This window comes from Balaenoptera musculus, chromosome 11 (genome assembly GCF_009873245.2).
Source record: "Balaenoptera musculus isolate JJ_BM4_2016_0621 chromosome 11, mBalMus1.pri.v3, whole genome shotgun sequence".
Classification (NCBI taxonomy): Eukaryota; Metazoa; Chordata; class Mammalia; order Artiodactyla; family Balaenopteridae; genus Balaenoptera; species Balaenoptera musculus.
In genome coordinates, this window is record NC_045795.1 from 69322054 (window position 1) to 69340656 (window position 18603).

At 43.7% G+C, this 18603-nt stretch overlaps 1 protein-coding gene across 1 annotated transcript in view; it reads left to right on the forward strand.

Annotated features, from left to right (window-relative positions):
- The window catches only part of CACNA2D3 (calcium voltage-gated channel auxiliary subunit alpha2delta 3), a 768110-nt gene that overhangs the window by 62312 nt on the left and 687195 nt on the right, over window positions 1-18603 (forward strand). The window lies entirely within an intron of this gene.

An 18603-nucleotide genomic window follows, 5' to 3' on the forward strand; every position in this document is an offset into this window, starting at 1 on the left:
TTCCATCCTAGGCTCTGCCCAGCGCCGGCAATAGGAGCACAGGACATGTGAGCCCCCTGGTGCAGCATCCCCATCCCCCTTCCCCCCCTCCCCCGCCTCATCTTTCCTTTGCCCTCTTGGCTGATGAGCCATCACATGTGGAAGCCCTTTATGATTTACACAGGTTATTATTATACCTGATCAACTTGAACTCACTTTGGGAGATGGGCTCCTTTCCTGACCGTGCTGCATGTTCTCATCTCTTCTTGGCTCACATTTCTATTTTTCCTTTGATTCAGAGTAGTGAATGTGGGCAAAATGAAGGTTTTCTATGGAACTGGGGTTCCGGAGTTTTCCAGAGCTAATAGCAGAAGGCTGCAGGGTTTGTCTCTGTCAGCAACATTCTGAGGCAAGAATCCCAACCATGACTGGTTCTGGTGAGGAGAATGACTTCTAAGTTACCGGTGATTGAGGCAGAGAAGCCCTAAATGGAGAGAACTCAGTGGCATTGTGTTATTACCCAAAGGGCCTGAGCAGAGGCCTGCATGCCTTTGGAAGCAGGAGGGGTTTGTCTGCACTTCCCATAGATTCTATTCATAAATGTTGGAATTCTTCTGATGACAGAACAGTGATGAACCCATTGGTTTGGAAGGTGAAATCATGGAAAAACCTATTTCAGTACCACAAAGTTGGGATTCTTGTACTTTTCAGATTATAGTTCTAAATGGCTCTGAGTCCAGAGGTTTCCAAGCTCTGCTTTGTCCTAACCTTTTTAGGATACAAAAAGAAATACCTTAGCATTAAATGACTTTCTTGCAGAAGAGAGATTCCTCACAAAAAGAGTCTTTTGAACAAATAACTTTGGGAAACTCTGCTTTCTCAATTTTTACCCACCTTGGCAATTGTACATTTGCATATTAAAGGCTCTGAGAAGTCCTGAGAACGAAGCCTGTTTAATTTTACCAACCTTATTGGCATCTCCAAACCTTATTTAGCACGCCGAATTTTAATCTGCCTGAAGCACATTTCTAGAAATGGGGTTTTAGATACTTAGAGGTCAGTCACACAACATATAAAGGTTAAATTATATTTATTCATGAACAGTCTACAGATTCAAGGCCAAATCCTTTATACCAGGAATCAGTAAACTTTTTCTTTAAAAGACTAGATAGTAGATATTTGGGGCTTTGCAGGCCATGAGGTCTCTGTTGCAACTACTGTACTCTGCCATTGTTGCGTGAAAGCAGAGGCGATACATAAACGAATGGACACAATTGTGTTCCAATAAAACTTTATTTATTGAAACAGATGGCAGGCTGGATTTGGCCTGTGGGTCGTAGTTTGCCCATCCTGTTTTAGATCCCTGGTCCCCAGATCACTCTGCTGCACATTCTGTGCTGTTGCCTCTGGCTGTAATGCATGTTTTGATTCAACAACTCCTACTCAGACTCCCTAGAGGCCTTCTTGGACTCCTGGGACAGCTTGAGCACCTGCTCCTATGTCCTCCCATAGCTCTTCTCCTCTATCATATCCCTAAGCAATGTGCTGTCATCAGTCACTTCCTTCCCTACCCCTAACCCCACTGTAAGCTCTGCGGGCAGAGACCTCATTACCAATGTGTATCTCCAGCTCTGATAATGAGGATGAACAGTGTACCAGACACACTGCAGGCACTCACTGGGAGCTTGTTGGATGAATATGATGAATTGATACAGTGTTTTATCTTATTTTGTTTGGATGAACTTTTAGAGTTAATAGTAAATACAGCAGGAGGAAATGCTCTTTCCAAATGAAAATTTCAAACACCCCCAAAGACGCAGATCATTTGAATGAATCTGGGGATGAATTCTACATCCTCCCAGAATATATGCTTCTCGGGTAAAGGAAGAAATGAGGCTACTGTGAACTGTGGTAAATTATGCATGTGGAACAGAAAAGCCGAGTGAAAAATGATAATTTAGGGGGCAATGGGGGAGTATTTGAAAGATCTGAAGGCGTATTTTTCTCCTTCTTTCTCCATGTATTAGAGATTAAATGATATAGACCTTTTTCTCTTTTCACCCAGGCCTGTAAAATATTTTTTTCTGGTAATTTCTCTTCATATTACATGACTGCTCTAATTACATCTCTAGTTTTAAGATAATAGAACTGCATTTTTAATGTGCTGTCTGCTCTATCTGGATTTATGATATCTCTTCTTCCTTATTCCTGAAAAAAATATAACTGAGTTAATACTAAAATAAAGAGGTGAATTAAAAGGGAATGACCCAGCCATTAAAAGAAACAAAATTGAGTTATTTGTAGTGAGGTGGATGGACCTAGAGTCTGTCATACGGAGTGAAGTAAGTCAGAAAGAGAAAAACAAATACCGTATGCTAACACATATATATGGAATCTAAAAAAAAATAAATGGTTATGGAGAAGCTAGGGGCAGGACAGGAATAAAGACGTAGACATAGAGAATGGACTTGAGGACACGGGGAGGGGGAAGGGTAAGCTGGGACGAAGTGAGAGAGTGCATGGACTTATATATACTACCAAATGTAAAATAGATAGCTAGTGGGAAGCAGCCGCATAGCACAGGGAGATAAGCTCGGTGCTTTGTGACCACCTAGAGGGGTGGGATAGGGAGGGTGGGAGGGAGACGGAAGAAGGAGGAGATATGGGGATGTATGTATATGTATAGCTGATTCACTTTGTTATAAAGCAGAAACTAACACACCATTGTAAAGCAATTATACTCCAATAAAGATGTTAAAAAAAAAAAGGGAATGAGACTTTAAAATCTCAGATCCAACCCAAATGCTCATTCAGCAGCTGGGCTCCTCATCTCTGAAGCCAAGAGAGCCCTGTTCTCACCTACCTTTCCTGATGGGAAGCCTCACTCATCTCCAGGGGTGGCCATGTTCCTGAACTGGCCTGATGAGGATGAAAAGAAAGGCTGGCCTGCTGTTTCCTAGGGACTGAAGAAGACCCTAGAAGAGGGTCTTTTCATCTAGAAGAGACATTGTGACCGTCCCAGAGTCCACTGTTGGGCATCCGAGAATCTCTCAGCAATTTATCCCCCTCTGCTGCTGTGCTGGAGACCACCGCAGGATGTCGTGACTTTCAGAGTCTTGTCAGGCAGAGTAGTCCTATCTCAGTGCCATTGCTGATGAGGGGAGTGACGTTGGGAGAGTCACTTGACATCTTGGCCTTCTCCGGATGACTCCATCTGTATCTGATCGATTGGCCTCCTGGGTTGTCTTCGATGTTAGCAAATAAAACTCCATGTACCCAGTTGAATATTAAATACCACCATGCCTGTTTCTCATTTTAATCTTATAGGAAATGGGTAGAAGGAAATGACAGAGATTTCAAAGCCTTAACAATTGAAATAACTGTATACCACATTAGTGTTCCTAATTTTATTAAAACACAGGTCCTTTCTTCTAGGAACTCATATCTAAATAAGGGAAGTGGACACACAAACCCAGAACTGCAGGGTCGGGGGATAACGGCATGTGTAAGGCACTGTGGGGGTGTGGAGGAAGGCATCACTGGTTGTCTGGAGTGGGCACTAGGCAGTCAGGAAGAGTTTCCCAGATGGGGTCAGGATCGACTTAGGTGTTTAAGCATGACCTGCTGTTCACCATATAGAGGGGCAGGGTGCTGGGCATTCCTCATAAAGAGAGCAGAACTCCCCGATAATTTTCAGGTCCACAGATATAGCATCAGGGGGATAACAGGGGGTTGTGTTTTTCCAGCCAGCTGCTCAGAACATTTACAGCTGTGGAATATATGTACATGGAACTCATGATGTAGATTGCTAAACATGGGTCATGGTTGTGCTTTTTCCATCTTTTCCATTGCTACACTTGCTTTTATCAAGTATAAAAGATGAACCAAGAAAAACTGTGAGTAGCAGGAGAAGCTGTGCAGGAATTACCCTGAACAGATGACGCCGCTGAGGAGAGCAGTGATGATTCAGCACCAAGGACAGTGACAAGCAGCCTGCCCAGCTCTGGGGCCTGGTAATTCCTCTGTTGATGATTCACTGGTGTTGGGTGTGGTAAGGAATGGCATTCTTTACAGAGAGTTTGTGTTCACTGTGCCCTTAGGACTGCACCCAAGCCGAGCTTGTCTGGCTGTCATAGGTTAGGCTATGTTACCCCTCTGTTGGAGGCCAAGTGTCTGAGTCCACATTCCCTTGGTACAGACCCCCTGGAGTTGGGATCAGATCTCGAGGGTCCTGCTCCTGAAACAAGTGGAAGGCCATGCTTGCTGTGTTTTCTGCCAGACAGTTGGCCCAAGGTTATAGTTTTGCTCTCAGTTCCTTTATGCATGAGGAATTTCCATGCCTTTTCCAGGTCATAGGTTTTCTAATAGACCCACAGATCCCACATTTCCAGAATGGCTCGTTTTTCTGTTTATCAGTAGAGTGACATTAGTGGTGATATAAGCTGCGAATTATGTAGCATAGGGAGCGTCACTCATTTAGAACTTGGCAGGCCACTCCAATATCATTTGTGGTGTTTGTCCCACAACAACTCAGGATAGTGGATTTGGCCTTTGACTGACTTTAACAAGTTGATAGAATTTTCTCCACCCCTCCCCCAATACTCCAGCCTCAGCCAGAAGTGAAGCTGAGGTGTCTGAGCCTCCAGCATGACTCTGCATATTTTATTGGGAGCAATAGCTAAAATAACCCCTTTACCTTTGGAAATGATGGCTCAACTTTGTTGAAGGAATTCTTGGGTTTTGTGATCTTAACACTGTGATCTTAACTCCTGATTTTTCCACTCCCACTTAGCCAGGTTGTTGACTGAGAAGCCTTTGTGTGTGGACTTGGCTTCCTGAAGACATGCAGTGGAGAGTCATATTTGTTTGTATAGTCATAGCTAGAAGGATTAAGAAGAGGCTTTCCATGGAACCGGCCCACTGATCATGTGTGTGGTTTCTCTGGTCTGAAAGGGCTGGTGTCTTTTAAAAAATTTTCATATGACTATTTCAAAACAAACTCACTAGAGTTAACTGTGCTCATGGACCTTTGTGGTTTGGCATAATCAGGGCCAGTGTCATGAGTGTGTGTCCTGTTCAGTCACACAGGGCTCTGCACTTAGAAGGCTCCGCATTTGGTTTCATGACCTGTTGCCACCCTCTTGAAATTCTTTATAATTTTTGAACAAAGGGCCCCACATTTTCATTTTAGACTCAGTTCCATAAATTATGTAGCTGGTCCTGGGCATATTCTAGTATGGAAAGAGAATAACAACTAGAGTACAAGGACCTTGTAGAGACTTGAGGAGTTCTGAGTCCATAGAGGGTAGAAGGGACTTTAATAAATGTTCTATTCATTAATAAAGGTCGCGGACTTCCCTGGTGACGCAATGGTTAAGAATCCACCTGCCAATGCAGGGAACACGGGTTCGAGCCCTGGTCCGGGAAGATCCCACATGCCGTGGCGCAACTGGGCCCATGCACCACAACTACTGAGCCTGCGCTCTAGAGCCCGCGAGCCACAACTACTGAGCCCGTGTGCCACAGCTACTGAAGCCCGCGTGCCTAGAGCCTGTGCTCCAAAACAAGAGAAGCCACCGCAAGGAGAGGCCTGTGCACTGCAGCGAAGAGTAGGCCCCGCTCACCGCAACTAGAGAAAGCCCGCACGCAGCAACGAAGACCCAACACAGCCATAAATAAATAAATAAATAAAAGTTTAAAAAAAAAAAAAAAAAATAAAGGTCGCATAACTGCCCTCCATGGTAGATAGTTTTAGCATAAGGCCAGTGAGGGACAGAACCAAAGTCAAAGACAAAGGCAGTAAGTTGCCTTGTGTCTCTCCAAGCAGTCTTATCCCTTACTCCCCCAGCACCCAACCTGTCCTTTGTGACTGAGAGTCCAGGAGGCAATGAGGAGGGGTCTTAGCCCTGCTGGGTGGTGCTAGATTAATGTCCCACTGAGATGGAGCAGCTGGCAGGCTGTGCCTCTGGGCGTAGGATTGGCGAGTTATAGGGATGTGGGTTTATTCTTGCCCAGCTTCAGGAGGAAGTTTTCTGGAGCTGTGGGAGTTTGAAGAGATCTGCTGGAAGGCCTTTCTCACCCCCTTGGGCATGGAGGAGAGGCAGGGTTAGCCAGAGGCCTGGTGCCAGTAGCTGGACCCCACAGGCAGGCCTGTCTGCCCTATCAGCTGATTCTAGGCCCTCTGCGCCTTCACCTTAGATGATTTAAAAAGGAACTTTTAATTCTTATGTCATTAAGGTAAATGAATACACATAATTTTCTCCTTTTTAGTCTTCACGTGTAACAGCCCATCCTCATAAATGCTTTCCCCATTATTCCTCGTTGGAATGTAGGGTTATGACAAAGTGTTAGCAGCGGGGAAGGGGAGGTACCCAGAAAGGGCAAATGTTTCTTAAAACCTCTTCCCTGAATAGAAGGCAAAGAGATAGTGGGAGAATACAGGGTTTAGGACCTACTGCTGACGGTTAAAAGATTATGTTCTAGGCGAGTGACACCTCTCCCTGCCCTGCCATCAATGCATACACCACTTCCCCCTTCCTGAAATCTAGAGATTTAAAACCTCACATCCCTGTAACCTTTGATTTTTAGCTCCAGCTTAAATCTCTAAGCATGTCACTATCAGAGTTTCTGTCTAGAGAAACCTTTGAATGTGAACCTCAAAGCAGTCCCCTGGCGTGCTTTCTCATCTTCTCTTTCACAATGATGACATTGGCAATAAGCCATTTTTCTTCCAGGGAAAGCAGATCTCTTTCTTCTGAGTCACCTTGTAAGATTATATAGGATTTTAAGTACAATATTCTAGAAACATTTTCCAACCATCCTGTTGCAGTTGTAGAGCTGTTAAGGTGTTGTGGACAGAACACAGGTTTGGGACCTGTAGAGCTGGATTTGAATCCTGACTCTGCCACTCAGTCGTCATATGATCTTGGACAAAACACTTAACCTCCTTGCACCTCAGTTTTCTCATCCGTAAAATGGGAATCTCTGTCTAAAACACAAAGAAGAAACAGCCCTCCAAGGACTGTCACTCGGACCCTAAGGGGGTAAATATCAGAGCCTGGCATGGTGTCTGGTGTGGTTGCTGCTTGATCAATGTTGGTGGAAGCTGAAGAAAACCTTCCCTTTGTTGAGTTGGATTTATTTTAATTAATCCGAGTGAACTTACTCAAAGACAGTTGTGAAGAACTCATATGGAGCCAAAACACATCTGCTCTGGGGAAATGGAGGATAATCCTGAGGCTTAGATACAGCAGGCTTTTACATTCACTAAAAGAGAAGCAGAACTCAGGCAGCCTCAAGGAGCAGGGGCAGTGTCTGGGGACACACATGTAATCTTGAATATCTTTTTGTAATAGGAGATCACATCAGATTAATGATTTTAAAATGAGCATTTTTCTGCCTTCTGGCCGTATTTAATGTTCTAACGCCTTTAAAAATAATCATCAACAGCATCATCATCATAATACTACTCAGTTTAGTATTTTTGGTTTTATAACCATGCTGAGCAGTCTAAACTGTTAAACGGACTTCGTAATCTGGTATCCAGGGAGCTCCTTGGAAGGGGACAGGCAGTTTTTTGTCTGTGTTTCCACGTTAAGCTGACCGAGCACTTGGAACTTGGTGACACGCTCTCTGCTTCTGGGGTGGGTGGGTAGGTGGCGTGTTCACCCCCTCTGTGGACAGTTTGCCTTGGAAGAGCTCAGCTTTGGTGTCAGGCAGAGCTGGGTTTGGGTGTCAGGGCCGTGTAGTTGGGGTAAGTTGTGTAACTTCTCTGGGCTTCCATTTTCTGATACTTGAGGATAATGGTGGATAATGATACCTACCTCCATAGGGCTGAAGATTGAGAATGTATGAAGAGCACAGAGCCGGCAGGCGAGGAAGGGCTCCATGAATGTTAGTTGCTGCTGTTGCTGATGCTATTATACAGTAATATCTAATCCTCCGTTTCTGTCCTGAACTTAGAGGGTCCTAGGATGCATTGACATTGAGGGGTTTGTCTGGAGGAGGTTTGGATGTTTGGGATCTGCCAGCTGCCTTCTAGTGCATTCATGCTCTCCCTGCGAGTTTTCTTTAGAATGTCTTGTGCCATCTATAATGACAGAACCTGGGATGCAGTGTTTTTTTTGTATTCCCTGTCAGTCAGCAGTGCCAAGTGACTCAAGAGTGGGTGACCCTTCGTCCTCCCACTTCCAGAAAGTTCTTTTAAAGATTGCTTGGGGGTGGAGGGGAACACTTTTCTTTTTAACACAAATGATGTATTTTGACAAAAATATATCACCGTGGTGAGTTTATGCTAAAGGGGAAATGCTTGCTCTTACAAACAGTGCTTATTTTTCCTTCAGCAAACAGGGCATTGACACTTGAGTCCCTCATGCAACCTGTGGAGACAACTCCTGACTGAGGCAGGGCTGGTGTGATAGGTCCATTAATCTTTGGTAAACACATCGAAACCACAGCAATGCTCCAGCAGACTCCTGGGGCATTTAAAAACCAGAGACCTAAAGGAGGGTGCAGCAGCCCACAGAGAGCACATGCTTTTGATTGTCCGAACGTCAGGTCCCAGTGCTGCCATCACTGTGGGGTCTGGGGCAAATGATTCTTCTCCGAGTGTGTTTCTTCCCCAGTAAAGTCACACAAGAGACATGAGGCCACCTCAGCTCCCCACACGCTTGTCCCCACACTCAAGGGCTATGTGTGCATGTGTGTGTGTGCGTGTGTGCACGCGTGTGTGTGCACACACTGTGCTGGCTATGGATTGTTCTCTGGGGACCATTGATGCCGCCCTCCAGGTAACTCAGTGGGAGAAAAGGTGTGACAACGGATGCACACTGACGGCTCTGCAGCTGGTGCAAGGGAAAGCGACTTTTAATTGAGCAGGTATTATGGAGCCTCAGAGAAACTCAGACTCAGAGAGTCCGTCATTATAGGAGAACCACGATGGGGAGGAGGGATCTAAGAATTATGGGTAGTGAAATAGTATGGTTGTAGCCCTGTTGGACTGAGTAGATTGTCCTTCAAATGTCCTTTCTCCTGTTACTGTGCTGAGGAGGCTATTTGTGATTCTAGTTAACATTTATTCTGCACGTGACCTTGGCAGGCACTGTGCTAAATGATTCATGTTTAATCCTCACAACAACCCTCTGAGGAAGGGGCTGTTATTATGGAATCCATTTTTCAGGTGAGGGCATGAGGCTTGGAGGGGTGAAGTGACACTCTCTGTTATGAGGTAAGTTGGGGAGGCTGGTTCCAGCCCAGGCGGTAGGACTTTGTGATCCTTGCCTTTGGCCTCGTGGCTAGAACTGTGGCTGTGGGACCAGTGAGGCTGCTCTGAATGAGTGTTGCACTGTCCACAATCACACATCTGAAAAAACAGCGAGGAGGGCTCTTGCGCACCTTCTTGCAAATTGCCTGTTGTAGGCAATGCCTTTTCCAAGGTCCAGTTTTTCTGGGATTAACTACAGCTTCTCCTCTGTCCCCGATGGTAGCATCAGATGACATAATGATAATAAACATCTGAACTCTAGTTTCTAGGTAAGAATTTTTCAGACATTGTCTCATTTGATCTATTAGACAGGTACTATGATTAGTCCCATTTTCCAGATGGGGAAACTGAGTCACTTGCCTGCCATCTTGGGACCAGCAGGTGGCCATCTAACCTGCACGGCCTGTCTTTAGAGCTCCTACCCATAAGCACTGGGCTGTGTGCTCTCGAGAGGGACCCCCCCCAACCTGGAAGATTTTGTTGCAGAAAGAATGTTCCTCAGGGCTGATTTTAGGGTGTGTTGTTGGGAGCACCAGCTCCATGGCCTGAGAGACCTGGGTTCAAATTTGTGTTCCCTCACTTACAGACCATGTGGCCATGGGCAAGTCATTGTTTTCCTGTGCCTTATTCCTTTTATGTAAGACAGGAGAAGAGTACCTCACTGGGATGTTGAGAGCTCAGGGTCTGCCCCATAGTCAGCTCACAGTATTTGGGAGCTAGCATTAAATTCACAATTGAGAAGCAAGGATGTGATGTGGGACCATCCCCCAGTTGCTGAACCCAGAAACCCACACCAGTTCTCCCTGCTGCCTCTTCCATTTCCCCATCTTTCTGACAGTTTTCCTGCAATATTCCTCCTGGCTGTCCTTCCTCTCCACTTGATTACCCCATGATCTCCTTTGAGAGGGCTGCCTCCTGCCTGGCCTCCCAGTCTCCGTCTGTGCCTCTTCAGATCCATTTCCCACATGGCCACCAGGTTGCTCTGCCAGCAAAGCACATCTGACCCGGTCACTTCCCTGCTAAAGAGTCCTGAGTGGTACCCGGTCACTTACAGTCAGCTCTTCTTGAATCCCACAGGGCATTAGAATCACTTGAGGAAGGCACCTAATATGCACATTCTGGGGTCCCATGCCCAAGAGGCCTAGTTCAGTGGGTCTAAGTTAGGCTCAGGAATATGGTGTCCGGCTGTTATGCCAGGCGATTCTGGCATGTGAGATCTGGACTGAAACACTGATCAGTGAGAATCAGTCCAAGTTCCTTTACCTGCCTCCTCAGTCTGTCTTATTTCTGCCGCTGTGTCTCTGCCAGGCTGCCCACTCTGTCCCCTGCCTCTGCTTCCCTTTTGACCTGGCTTCTGTGTTTTAAGATTTAGCTTTGAGAGGGACTGACATGAAGAAGCAACGGCAGAGATAATCATAATATCTAGTATTCACTGAAGGGTCATCATATGCTGGGGGAAGCTTTTACAAGTATTAAGCCTTTAACTCCCCATAGCCCTGTGAGGTCAATACTGATGTTGTCCCCACTTTGGTCGATGTGGAAAGTGAGGTGTGGGAAAGCGGATATAATCTGCTGTGGAGCCGGTGGCCAGTGAGCAGGGGAGGAGCCCAGGTCTTGGCGGGGTGTGTGGGTGGGAGGCACCTTCCCTTGGACTTTTGTGGCACTGGTTTGGGTTGTCCCAACATCACAGTGATTGGAGGAAACTGCTGATACTCAGTGCGCAGGGCTCGGGAGTCGGACCTGCTTTACTGTGTAGGTTAGCAGCAGATATTTTGCTGGGCTTTCCTGCAGGTAAAAAACCTGACCGTAATGATTTGAGCCTAGAATCTAATCTAAACACACGGTTTTAAAAATTTCACGGTTTTAATAAACACTGGATTTTCCTGGAGCATGACCACTGTAAATCATCAAGAGTTATTCAGTATTTTAGAGGAGTCACATCACCAAGGGCAACGTTAATAGCCATTAAGACGTAACCTGTGTGGGGACTTCCCTGGTGGCGCAGTGGTTAAGAATCTGCCTACCAGTGCAGGGGACACGTGTTCGATCCCTGGGCCAGGAAGATCCCACACGCCGCGAAGCAACTAAGCCCGTGCACCACAACTACTGAGCTTGTGCTCTAGAGCCCGCAAGCCACAACTACTGAGCCTGCGTGCCACAACTACTGAAGCCCACATGCCTAGAGCCTGTGCTCCGCAACAAGAGAAGCCACCCCAATGAGAAGCCCACGCATTGCAATGAAGAGTAGCTCCTGGTCGCCGCAACTAGAGAAAGCCCGCACGCAGCAACGAAGACCCAAGGCAGCCAAAAATAAAATATAAATATTAAAAAAAAAAAAAAGACATACCTGTGTGTATTTGTATTTGTAGCTGTTGAATTTTCGGTGATTCTACGTCAAGGTACGAGCATCTGACTGTTTATGTTTTTAGTGTAGTTGTGCCTAAGTGTTTACCTACTGAAATACATATTACTTTATTATAAACCACCTGCCTTTGATTCTTTTTTATATTATAGGTCAGGCCTACTGATTTTTTTAGTGTTATATGTTGATATTATCTGAGTTTCATTTCAGGGTAATAAAGGAGACTTTGCAAAATGATTGCTTAAAAAGGAGTCTTTGGTCTCATCGATGAAGAACCACTGCTCTACAAAATCAAGCCTCTTAAGGGGTGGGAGGGCAGTGAGTTCTCAGGAGGGAAACCAAGTGGATGGATCTTCAAGGGAAAGTTGTTGAAGGGAAACTTGAGTCTGGAATGCCTTTGCTAGACCTCAGCTTGCCTCCTGCCCACACATCACAGCCCTCCCGGTTCTCTTTGAGATGTTAATTTGTTGCTAGGAAAATTATCTTGTCACTGACAAACGAAATCTGGAAGAATCAGCTCTTCTTATAAAGTGGTTCCTATGGTATCTGCAGGGCTTTTTCGGTTTGCAAGTTATGAATATTTATGTCTCAGGAAAAAAAATTCCTCATTTAAATTGCATTTTCAGTAATTTCCCACTTAATTTCCCACAGAAAATAATGACATTTCCAGCCTTTGCCTAGGTGAATGTCTTCAGAGACAGCAATTTTCGCACATGGACTCAAGGGGCATTGGAATTGACCTGATTCCAAACACAGAGGCAGGCTTACTGCCCTGTGATTGCTTCCATATAAAATAACGCGTGTGCCCAATACATTATCGAATGAAGATAAAATGCCAGACATGATTATGGTAAATTAGACCTTTTGAATTATTTATGAGAGCCAATGTAAACTGTGTTTCACTTTTCCCCACTCATGTTTACATAAAAGCCATTATCGGACTTGTTAGTAAACAGTTTTAAAATTTATTATACAAAGGGCCAACTTTGAAAGGCAATTCTAGCCCAGGTTTCCTCATCTTTATCCATGAGCTCTTTAGGCAGAAAAGCAGATCTGTTCAAAATGTTATTGCACATGTGTCACATGGGCCTGAGCAAATTCCAGGAGAACCTGAACTTGGGGATGGCAGGAAATGTCTTCTCTTTGACCCCATGTCTGCTAGTCCGGGCCATGGTTATTTGAGCATCTACGGGAAGGAGCTGCCTTCTACAGTATGTCCTCATCCCTTCTCAGTTTTCAGGACAGTATGTAATGCCTAACTCCAGTGTGGATCCACCTTCAGCATTTTCTCCTGATCAGAACTTATCAGAGGTGTTTTTGTTTGTCGGTTGGTTTTTTGTTTTTTGTTACCATTTTTTTCCTCCCTCTGGTCTTACACTGATCTCTTGAGGGAAGCAAGGAGGTGAGCCCACAGATAAAATTCCTTCCTTGAGATGTGTGTGTTGCTTTTTCGTGGCAGATCATAACGATAACATCTTACACTTGTTTGCGATCTTGCAGTTTCAGAACTGCTTCTGTGTGTGAGCATCTTTGATCCGCAGGCTGCAGGGAGGAGTTGACCTGTGGGTGGGTACAGGCCCTGGAGGGAATGGGGCTGAACAGGAGTGGGTCACTGAGCCATCCTTTCCATATTCATTCTTCCATTTCTAGCCATATTCTTTGATGAGCCCTGTCTGCAATTCCTCCTTCCCCATTTCCTCATTATCTCCAACCTGGAGTTAAAAGTTTCTAGCCTTTGGGTGTTAGAGATGCACTTGGGAACCGCGTTTTCTCTGAGGAGAGAAATCTTGGGCTTGGGCTTTGATTAGTGAAGTGATGCTGTGTGTATCTTTGGACACACTCACGATGAAAGAACAGCTTGTGTGAAGTTCCAAGGAAAGAGAGATGTCAGAAGCTAAACTGATGCCTCTTTCTTATCAGACTTTTAATTTTTTAACCTAAAAGAGCTAAAAGGCTGGTTCTGTTCTTTACCTGTGCATAACAAAGAAGAGGGCGAACTACTGTCTTTGTATTTCTTTGTGTCTTTGTCTTTGTAATGTCTAAAAGAGCCTCCATCATAATAGGCTCCTTGTGGCTCTGCCAGTCTGATACCAGAGGTCTGATGCAGTGAACGCACCATTGCCGGAAAGGTCTGACTTCCGTGTGCCGGCTCAGCCTCTCCAAGGGCATTTTAATGTGTCTTGAACTCTTCACGTGAACCACCTAGGGCTAGCAGCCTGGTGTGAGGCCAGAGCCTTTGGCTTCCCGTGGCCCAGGGTATTTCTGTAAACCAGCTGGAAATTGCTGGCCAGGCTCCCTCCATAGAGTATTGATGGGCCAGATGCTCTGTGGGGCTCTATTTGCTAATTTATACGATTTGCCCACTTTTTATGCTTTAGTTCCAGTACATTTGGACAATGAAATCAAACCGGCCCATTTCTAGCACAGTGAATCGCTTTGTTTTCCTGCTTTGGCACTGAGCCTCCCGTGGAATTGTGTAAAAGGAAGACTCTCAGCTTGGGAGCCCAGTGGAATTCAGGGTTTCAGGCCCCGGCTGGTGACGGGCTCTTTGGGTTTACCTGGTAGCATCATCTGCAGCCCCAGGCTTGGTGAGGCCTCCCTGCATCTGGACCCTGAGTGCATAGGTGTGGTTGGCACAGGTCGTTCACCAAAGCTTTTGTTCTTCAGCTGATTTTCCTGTGCTGAGTGATGGCTACTGCCATGAGCTTCTTTGTGCCTGGATCCTTACATTTGCTATGGAATAGAAAGCTATTGGCTTCATGAAATTTATTCCATTTCTTTTATTCCTGGTATCCTACTTTTCCCCCCTCTCTTCTTCCCTATTAAGCCCTTATTTCTTATCTTCTTATTTTCCTTCCTCACCCTGTCCTTGACCCCCTCCTTCTTAGGCTAAGGATTATATTCCCTATTTTGATACACTCTTTTTAAAAAAAAACTTTAAAAAATGGACATCTTTAAACATATTCAAAACACAGAATATTAAGATCATCCAGATTCTACAGTTACCAACTCTTGGCCAAAACTGGTTTCATCTGTACCTCCATTATTCTGCTCCACTGCCCCCTGGATTATTTTGAAGCAGTTCTTATGTATCATATCACCTTATCTCTCAGTATTTCACTGTGTGTCTCTAAGAGAAGGACTCTTTCTTGTTCTCGCTTTTCTTTAGATGAAAGAATCTTAAAGGAGAACATCACAGAAACTTGGTTACTCAGAGGCTGTTAACGGTCATTGACAGCAGCATTTCTCAAAGTGCAGTATACACGGTGATAGAGATGGCATGTAATAGTTAAGAAAATTATTACATATTTGTTTTCCTGAATATACTCTGTTTTATGGCAAGTGATACTGTTACTCCATTTATTATACTAACATTAATAAAGTGAATCAATTTTAAAATAAAAGTATTAGTATAGGAAAGTGGTCAGAAAACTAAGACTTGAGGGCCAGATCTGGCCCACTGCCTGTTTTTTGTAAATAAAGTCTTATTGGACCATGGCCTTTCTCATTTGTTTACATATTATTTATGGCTGCTTTGACAATGGCCGAATTGAGTAGTTGTGACAGATACTGTCTGGCCTACAAAGTTGAAAACATTTACTATCTGGCCCTTCATGGGAACATGTTTGCCGACCCATGGAATAGGAAGTATGTTGATGGAGCATATATCATGATCTTGGCGCATGAATGGCTAAAGTTTGGGAAATGCCAGTCAGATCCAGCCTTGTGCTTTGTAGCTGATGGAGCTGAGACCCAGGGAGGGGAGGTTTGCCCTGGGCCACACAGGTGGGAGGAGGGAAATCCATCCTACAGCCAATTCTACTAGCTCCCATCCCTGAGCTTTTCCCTACCATAACACACTGCCCCAGGCCTTGTGCTAATGTCTGTAAGCATTTCACATTGGTTCCAGGCCTCACATTGGGCAGTTGTTCATTCCAGAGCAGAAATAATTTCTAGTTTTTAGTAATTTAGTACAAAATGCTTTGTATTAAGTTTCTGTTTCTGCGGCCCCTCAAACTATTAACTGACTAGGAGACAAATAATTTCAAAGACACAAGAAGGGTATTTTTGAAGTTGAGTAATTTACCACCAAATAAAATAGACTGAAGGTCTCCTAACATAGAATTCTGGACTGACTTTACTCAGGGATATCAATTTCATCGCTAGCTTTAGTGGCAAATATCTAGCTGGGAGGAAAGCATCAAGGTAAAATAAAATGTAAAAGAGATCTGTAGCAGATACTTGTGATTTTCTCATTTCAGGGTTGATTCCTGCCATAATTATCAGAGTCAGGACAATTTGCAGGCACAAATGTTATTCTGTTTTGTATCATTCAGTTACTTAGGGTTGACTATCCATGAGACTATATCGACCCATAGGCTTTCCTGATGTTTCCCATTTTCCTGCATTTTAGGCAAGGGTTTAAGAAAATAGGAAGGTTTTTTTAGTTGAGATTTTAAGATTTTGAGGTGAAAATATTGTTCTTTACCTATTTTTTTTAAAATTTATTTATTTAATTTGTTTATTTTTGGCTGCATTGGGTCTTCGTTGCTGCGCGCGGGCTTTCTCTAGTTGTGAGTGGGGGCTACTCTGTTGCGGTGCGCAGACTTCTCATTGCAGTGGCTTCTTTTGTTGCGGATCACGGGCTCTAGGTGTGTGGGCTCGGTAGTTGTGGCGCATGGGCTTAGTTGCACCGCGGCATGTGGCATCTTCCCGGACCAGGGCTCGAACCCGTGTCCCCTGCATTGGCAGGCTGATTCTTAATCACTGCGCCACCAGGGAAACCCTGTTCTTTACTTATAATTCAAAATTAGTATTATTATATTCTGTGGTATAGGCAACTTGCTAAAATGATTCTGTGGTTTACTTAGAACTTCTCTGTCCAGTTTGATAGCCATTGGGCCACATCTGGTTGTTGAATACTTGAAATATGGCTGGTATCACTGAAGATGCTGTGTTACTGTGAAATAAACACTGGGTTTTGAAAATATAGTACAAGAAAAAGAATGTAAAACATCTCATCATTTAAAAGTATTGAAAACATGTTGAAATGATAATATTTTGGATATATGGGTTAAGCCAACTATATTATTGAAGGTAATTTCACTTGTTTCTTTTTATGTTTTAACGTGGCTACCAGAACATTTAAAATTACACGTGTACTTATATGTTTATTTTGGAAAGTGCTGCATATTAGGATGAGAAAAAGGAAATTTTGAGCAATTAGAGCAATGATGGAGAAGCTTGATTTCTTTGATATTGGAGACTTGCTATAATGTTTGAAGCTACAATAACAGAAGGAGTGAGCATTGGCTCAAGAATCATAGATTGATGGAACAAAACATCTTGCTTAGAGACCAACTCTAAGGTTTGTATTGAGTAAATGTAAAGGTGGCCTCAGATCTCTAGGGACATGTAAGATTATTTCATAAACAGTCTAGAACTCATTCACTATTTGGTAAAAGATTTGAGTTTGAGCCTTATGTTATATTATACCCCCCAAATAAATTCCAGATAGATTAAGAAAATAAATATAGGAAATGAAACTATTGAAAAGAATTAGAACATCATCTAGTCAAATGTGAATATGATTTCAGAATGAAAGCAGTAGAAGAAATTGTAAAGGAAGAGATTGACAACAGAGAAATCAGGTTTTATTCCTTAAAGAAATCTGATAAAATTAAAAAGTTGAACAAGCCAGATGTAAAAAAAAAAGGGAACTCTTCTAAACTTCTGATTTCCTGAAGATGCAGTGTTCAGAAGTTCACATTTAATGGACACTAGAGCTCTGTGAATTCAACTGGCCTTATCCCTGCCAGTTTTCTGTTCATTAATAGGATTGTCAGATTTAACAAATACAAATATGGAACATCCAGTTAAATTTGAATTTCAGATAAACAACAGATAATTTTTAGTATAATCATGTCCCAAACAATATTCGGAACTTACTTTTACTAAAATAAATTTGTTGTTTATCTGAATCCCAACCTCCAGTATGCAGAAGGAGAAGGAAGGAGTAGGAGTTAAGTAGTCACTTGGCTGGGCTTGGTGGAGAAGGAAACTGGGGTTCAACTGCCCTGCAAAAAGGCTTTCAACCAATTGCCCCCTTTGAACCCTGCACCTCATCTCTGCCTCCCGGAATATGGGGCCCCTCTGTGTCCTAAGGCTTCCTCATGCTGCAGGCAGTTAACAGAGTGGAGGAATCCAACCCTAGGTCCCAGTTATGACACCTTCTTCATACCATCTTCTAAAATAAATGAATCTTGTTTCTATCATTAATAGAAAGGCAGCCTTAATCGGAACACATATTTTAATTATCCAGTTAATGGACAGATTCATTTTTGTTGAGAGAAAAATAATCTGTACACAGAGTTCTGATTCCTCAGTTCCTGGCAGGCAACCAGGAAGTTGGGGAAAATAGATGTAGGTAAGAAGACTGTATGTCCTAGGACAGTCCCAATTTATGCCTGATGTCTCAATAGTTATTAATATTTATTAATTGTCATTGTTAATAGTGTCCCTCTTCTCTCCCCAAACTTTACTCTCCAAAGGGTCTTTGTTCTGATAGGAAATTAGATGGTCAAGCTAGGCCTAGGGGAGGGTGGTTGTTACGTGCAGAGAGTGAGCACATAGGTAGGAGGTGTGAGAATTGTTCTTTGAAGAAAATGACTGGCTCTGGGGAAAACTGGCAGTGACACACATATAGAGGTTCTAGTCGGCTTTGTGAGCCCAGTCCTATAGGAACAGACACCCAAGGATAACCAGACTTAAAGCAAGTCGCTAACATGAAAGAGAGAAGCCAACTAATCAGAAAAAAGGAACCCCAGGGAAATGCAGAAATGGAAGACAAGAAAACATTTAAGAAACCTACAGTATCTTCAAAGATAAAAGAATATATTGAAGATGAAAAAAAACAAGGGTAGGAAGCTATAAAAGCTATAAAATATGGAAAAGAAGGAAAAAGTATCTGGAAATGAAGTCATAGCCAAAATAAAAAATT